The sequence below is a fragment of the Gekko japonicus genome, unplaced genomic scaffold (genome assembly GCF_001447785.1).
Source record: "Gekko japonicus isolate JY-2015 unplaced genomic scaffold, Gekko_japonicus_V1.1 scaffold1057, whole genome shotgun sequence".
NCBI lineage: Eukaryota > Metazoa > Chordata > Lepidosauria > Squamata > Gekkonidae > Gekko > Gekko japonicus.
Genome location: NW_015175390.1, coordinates 219,749 through 225,973, shown reverse-complemented (window position 1 = coordinate 225,973; position 6,225 = coordinate 219,749).

Genomic DNA, 6,225 nt, shown 5'->3' with positions numbered 1-6,225 from the left:
GGCCAGGGCCTTTTCAGTGGCGGCTCCTACCTGATGGAACGAGCTCCCGGAGGAGATCAGGGCCCTGCAAGACGGAGCTCTTGTGCCAGGCTTTTGATTAGGAGCCGCCACTACCACCAGCAGCAACGATCCCTGGTAACAATGGGGATGGCCCTCTATGAAGATCGAACTACAGCAGTACGGTGGAACGGTACCGCTGGACCGGGACAGTGCAACATCTTCAGGACACCATCTTGCTTTATTTGAAGACAAATAGCATTGAGCACTTTATTATGTAAAATTGTTTGTTTTTATTCTGTTTTTATGTATCGGCACACAGTGCCCTTGTTTGTAAGCCGCCCTGAGCCCATTTGTGGGGAGGGCGGGGTAGAAATTTAATAAATAATAATAATAATAATGTGTCAAGAAATCTTTCCTGTAGTTCTAGATGCAAGAAAGGGCTGGAATCCTGTAGCTTTCCTTATCTCTACCTGATACACTCTGGCTTCTAAAATTCCCTGTTCTACACACTACTAAAAGTACAAATACTATGTTTTCTCTGTATCTGAACTTGCAGTTCTTGGTATGTCTTAATGTTCTGATTTCAGTGAAGACATAAGTAGAACTAATTTAACTGCTCTGGTTTCATTGTCCCTAGCCTTCCAGAACCTTTTGTAAAGGGAGGATACCAAAAGCTGGTAGAAGGCTGGTCAGAAGGCCTTCCACTACTTCAGCTACTGAATAGCTTTCTACCAGCTTTTTGTATCCCTGGAGTTCCTTGACTGGTTCCTCAACCTGAACTCTGTGCTCCAGAACATGCCTGTTTTTGTTTCTTTGTTCCTTTGGACCTTACACCATTTTTTTTATGGTTTCAAATTTTGCTTCTGAACACAATTTCAAACTCTGCTGCTCTTACTACGCATAAGCATCCTTCCTGGGAAGTGTGAACATCCTTCAATAGCTCAGAATAACCAAAAATATGCAACAATGTAACTGCTTCTGTTACCTTTTAAACAAATGGGGAATTCCATGCACATCTTGGTACAGGACAGGATTGACTTGGGTTGCTTTACCATGGCTGGGTGTGACTGACGATATCTGTCTATCCAAAGTTACTTTGACTGTATATGCATCAACACTACACTTGATTCTATGAATCTTTCTGCTTCCTCAGGTTCCTTGTAAAAACTGTCATCAGCCTTGATAGTATGTTACTTGTGGTGGGTCTGAAGATTGGCTCTAAATTCTGCTGGTGTAAGGTTCATCTTGCTCACCAGCAGGGACCCTGTCTGAACTGGCAAAAATAGTATTGAATATGCTGTTGTGGATCCCCAGGCAGGGGGAGGAGACCAGCATCCATGCAGATGCCCTCTTATGTCTACCATGGGTCTACTCTAGGCTGTTTGGGACCCAACGCATGAAAATGGTCATACAGTGGATTTAATATTTGCATTGAGCAGGAATTTGATAGTTTGCTACAGGGGCATGCCATTGTCTGCTGAGAGCACAGGTAGTTGTAACTGATTGGACTGATAGATCCATTCAAATTCCAAGATACTCTGGAGGATTTTTATAGTCTTCTGTTGCTGGCCTCTTCACCCATATTATCTCAGATTTAAGGCCATTGCATTGGTGATTGTTTCCAGGTTTAATTCAAGGTGGTTTAAAGACTTTCATGCCCTTGGATCCATGCACTTGGATCAGTCATAAATTCTTTCAAAGCTGTTATCTCAAGGGCAGTTCTCAGGAGAGCTCTCTCAGCCTCACCTACCTCACAGGGTGTCTGTTGTGGAGAGGGGAAGGGAAAGGGATTGTAAGCTACTCTGAGATTCCTTTAGGTAGTGAAGGACGGGGTATAAATCCAATCTTCTCCATTTGCAGGACCACCTTTCTTGGTGGGTGTGCTGATATGTGGCAATTGTGTTCCTGTGACTCAGGTTTACTTACTCAGCCCACTGTAGGGGCAAGTGTGTAAAGCTTCTGCTTACCCCATTACTCAGTACTCACATTAATTTTTGTTCAAACACAAATTAAATGTATGTGAAAGAGTTAACAGATCTTACAGCTGGAAATGTTGGTGGTCTGTGTCTTGATTGTTAGAAGTTTTTACATTTATTATTAACATATCAGCACACACACCTTCATGGAGAAGGGTGGGGTAAATAAATGCTTATAGGAACTCCATATGTACATTAGTATAGACTTCAGAAATTGCATATAGGATTGTGCTGTTAGAACAGAAATTGGAGCCCATGATGTAGGATTTTTGGAATGCTTATGTTATGACTGTTGACATATCCAAACAATCAGAACATAATAAACTACTTTTTCTCACTGGAGTACAAAGAAATTATATAACACTAAGGAGAAAACAGAGGAAAAACAGCAATGGGAGTAAGGAAGTAAAAGAGGTAGAGCTTAATGTTATTTTATCTTATTAGTTCTTCATCTTACAATATTTTTTCATTCCATTATAACTATGTAATTCATATAGTAAAACTTAGCATAAAAGCCCCAAACAGAGACAGCCAATTAAGTACTTTGAAAACAAAGTTAATTAGTTAGATGGCAATTCAGGTGCTGTAAAACTAAGATTAGGCCATGTTAATTACATAAATTAGAACTGAAGAACTAAAGTAAGTTTGATGATCATCCTGCTTTCCTGTACATTTTACAATTATAATACTTGAAAAATGTTTGATGAATGATGAATATAGGATTATTTCATTAAAGCCCTGTCCCCCCCCCCCCAAATGCAGTCTCATTGCCCTAACTCTCCCCCCCCCAGGAGCCTTACCATCCTAAGAAGCTCCTGGCAAAGCAGCAAACTCTTGCTTACAGATTGCTTCCTCATTTGTTCTTTGCACAGTTTATACTTCCAAATTATTTGCTCACAGGAGGCACTGGCACTTTTTATGAAGACTTCTTGATGCTCTTCACTCTTTTGTAAAATGAATTGTAATTTCTTTTTAATCATTCAAAGTAAGTCCGTTCATAATACTTCTATTCCTGTTTTATATAAAAATGTGAAATCTGTGGGGCTATATTTAAAGCTACAGAGAGGCACGGCAGAATCACCAACTGAGAAAAAAAATTAAAACAAGCGACTGGAGAAGGAAGCTTCTGAAAATATATCCATTTCATTTTTTGAATTTAAAGAAATTATTCACAAGGACAGAAATGTCTGCCCCTGCACACACATACACACAAAAACCTTCTTAAATCTTCAAAAGCTTTTGAAGCAGTTGCTGCCATTGTTTCCATTTATCTGCAACTGCTGTCACACTACTATTTCTCAAATAGCTGTTCTTCCAAGAGAAATCCTAGTCAGCAAGGGATCATGTATTGAAGCTGATGACACCACAATACTATCCCCTCTTATATATAATTCTGTTTGGGGGTGAATGTTCCACATGCTCCCACAGCATTTGGCTCCCTCAGCTGCCCTCTGAAGGTCTGCCAATCTCCTGGCTGCATTGCCTCACTGTGTTGCCTCATTCCCGCCCACAGAGACAGTGGCCAGCATCTCAGCCTCAATCTGGAGGGAGCTGGAGAAGGGGATGAATGCTCTGCCGAGGGAGCAGCAACCCCCTCCATGGCCCAAAAGGGCAAGAGAGGAGGGGCTACCAGGAGGGATGCCAGGGGGGGCACTTCATAAGGCGACCCTGATGACGGGCCAGAAAGGCTGCAGAGGAGAAGGAGGCAGACCTAGGGAGTGGCAGCAATCACAGGAAGCACTCACCATTGCTGCCCTTCACAGCCCCTCTCCCTTGGTGTCAAGGCCAGTGCTTCCTCAGGGAAATAGCTCAGCAGGTGGCACCGCAGAGAAAGCTGGCCATCACCTTTCACAGGCTCCCCCACCTTCCTTCAGTAGGAGCAGCGGCGGCAGCAGGGAGGGTCTGGCTGAGAGGAAAGGTGCTGCAGCTCCTGGAAAGCCAGATGCCAGGAGGAGGACCAGGAAGGAGCTGGTGCCTAAAGAGCCACGGGAGGGGCAGGTGGCACTGCGGGCAGAGTAGGAGGTGCAGGCAAGAGGCAGAGGAAGCCTCGGCAGGAGCTGCCAAGGGGCTGCCAGGCAGGCAGAAAGGGTGGCTGGAGGAGCTCCCCCTCTCACCTCACGGAGGCGGCCAAACACCTTGGGGAGGGTCGAGGGCTGCCTGTCACTCAGTGGCCACCTCTGTTCATTGAGAAAAAGTGGGCCAGGCACAAAGGCTTCTCCCCAAACCTGCTCCCCCTCATTGCTTATCACAAAGAGGCTGCTGAGCGCACTCTCTCTTTCTCCCCCTTTGGCCAGGGCTCCGTGGAGAGAGGGCCGCCACTCTTGAGGGAGGGAGGCAGGAGGGTAGAAGAGACTGAGTTCCCCCTTCACATAGGGGGTTACTTTGTTGCCCTTTCAGTGGTGATGTGTGGAATCCAGGTGTGATGAAACCCAGAGGCAAGGCTTACAGCACTCCTCGCCAAGGAGGAGGCCCACATCGACATCTTGCTAGTGCTTGTTGTATTCCTTTTACAATGAGCTTTGCTACTAGTCTAATTTAAATCAGATTTGGCAATATGCTGACATCACTGAGGGTAAATCAAATATTCAATTTAGAGAAAGGATGTGATGCAATTATGCAAAAAATGAGTCTGTTTCATTGCTAATATAATTTATCTCTAATTTTAAGTTTAGGGTTGCAAGTTTGACAACTGTGTTGATGTACTGTAATTTTACAAGATTTATTGATGCAATGTATTTCTTTTGAAGAATTAAGACCTTGAATTGGTAATGTACAAGGCTTTTTTTCTGGAAAAAGGGGTGCCGGAACTCTCAAGAGGGAAATGAGGGAGAGACACATGGGTGCCCCTTATCATACAATAATAGAATGTTAGAGTTGGAAGGGACCTTGCAGGTCTTCTAGTCCAACCCCCTGCACTCTGCAGGAGCACAGCTGAAAGATAGCCCTACATACCTACAACATACCCGAAAGATGATCGTCCAGCCTCCGCTTGAAAACGTCCAGCGAAGGAGCATCCACCACCTCCCGAGGCAGACTGTTCCACTGCTCAACCACTCTTACAGTTAGGAAGTTTATCCTGATATTTAGTTGGTAACAAATCCCTTGTAATTTTCACCCATTAGATCTAGTCTTGCAATCCAGAGCAAGAGAGAATAGAATAGAGGCAACCATATGTATGTGTGTATGTTACCGACCACATTCATCCTCTTCTCCACTACCTGCTAACTAATGGTACCTTGTCAGGAGTTTTGATCTATGTATGTATGGATAGTCAGGTGCTCTGGGTAAGAATCTTTGGTCACACCCTGTGATGTTTTTAAAGGGGGGGGATCTTTCATAGAATCATAGAATGCTAGAGTTGAAAGGGACCTTGCAGGTCTTCTAGTCCAACCCCCTGCACTCTGCAGGAGCATAGCCAAAAGATAGCCTTACAACATACCCGAAAGATGGTCATCCAGCCTCCGCTTGAAAATGTCCAGTGAAGGAGCATCCACCATCTCCTGACACAGTCTGTTCCACTGCTCAACCACTCTTACAGTTAGGAAGTTTCTCCTGATATTTAGCTGGTAATAACTCCCTTGTAATTTCCACCCATTAGACCTAGTCTTGCAATCTGGAGCAAGAGAGAATAGATCTGCTCCATCATCTACATGACAGCCCTTCAAATACTTGAAGACTGCAATCATGTCCCCTCTAAGCCTTCTCTTTCCCAGGCTAAACATACCCAACTCTTTCAGCCTTTCCTCATAAGACTTGGATTCCAACCCTCTCACCATCCTGGTTGCCCTCTTCTGGACACACTCGAGCTTGTCAACCTCCTTCCTAAAATGTGGTGCCCAGAACTGGACACAGGACTCCAGGTGAGGCCTGACCATTTCCCCTCTAAGCCTTCTCTTTCCCAGGCTAAACATACGCAACTCTTTCAGCCTTACCTCATAAGACTTGGATTCCAACCCTCTCACCATCCTGGTTGCCCTCTTCTGGACACGCTCGAGCTTGTCAACATCCTTCCTAAAATGTGGTGGCCAAAACTGGACACAGTACTCCAGGTGAGGCCTGACCATAGCAGAATAGAGCGGAACTACCACCTCCATGATCTGGACACAATGCTTCTGTTAATGCATCCTAAGATTGCATTAGCTTTCTTCACAGCCACATCACACTGCAGGCTCATGTTTAGCTTGTGATCAACCAGAACACCTAGATGCCTTTCACATGTGCTGCTGCCAAGCCAAGTCCCTCCCATTCT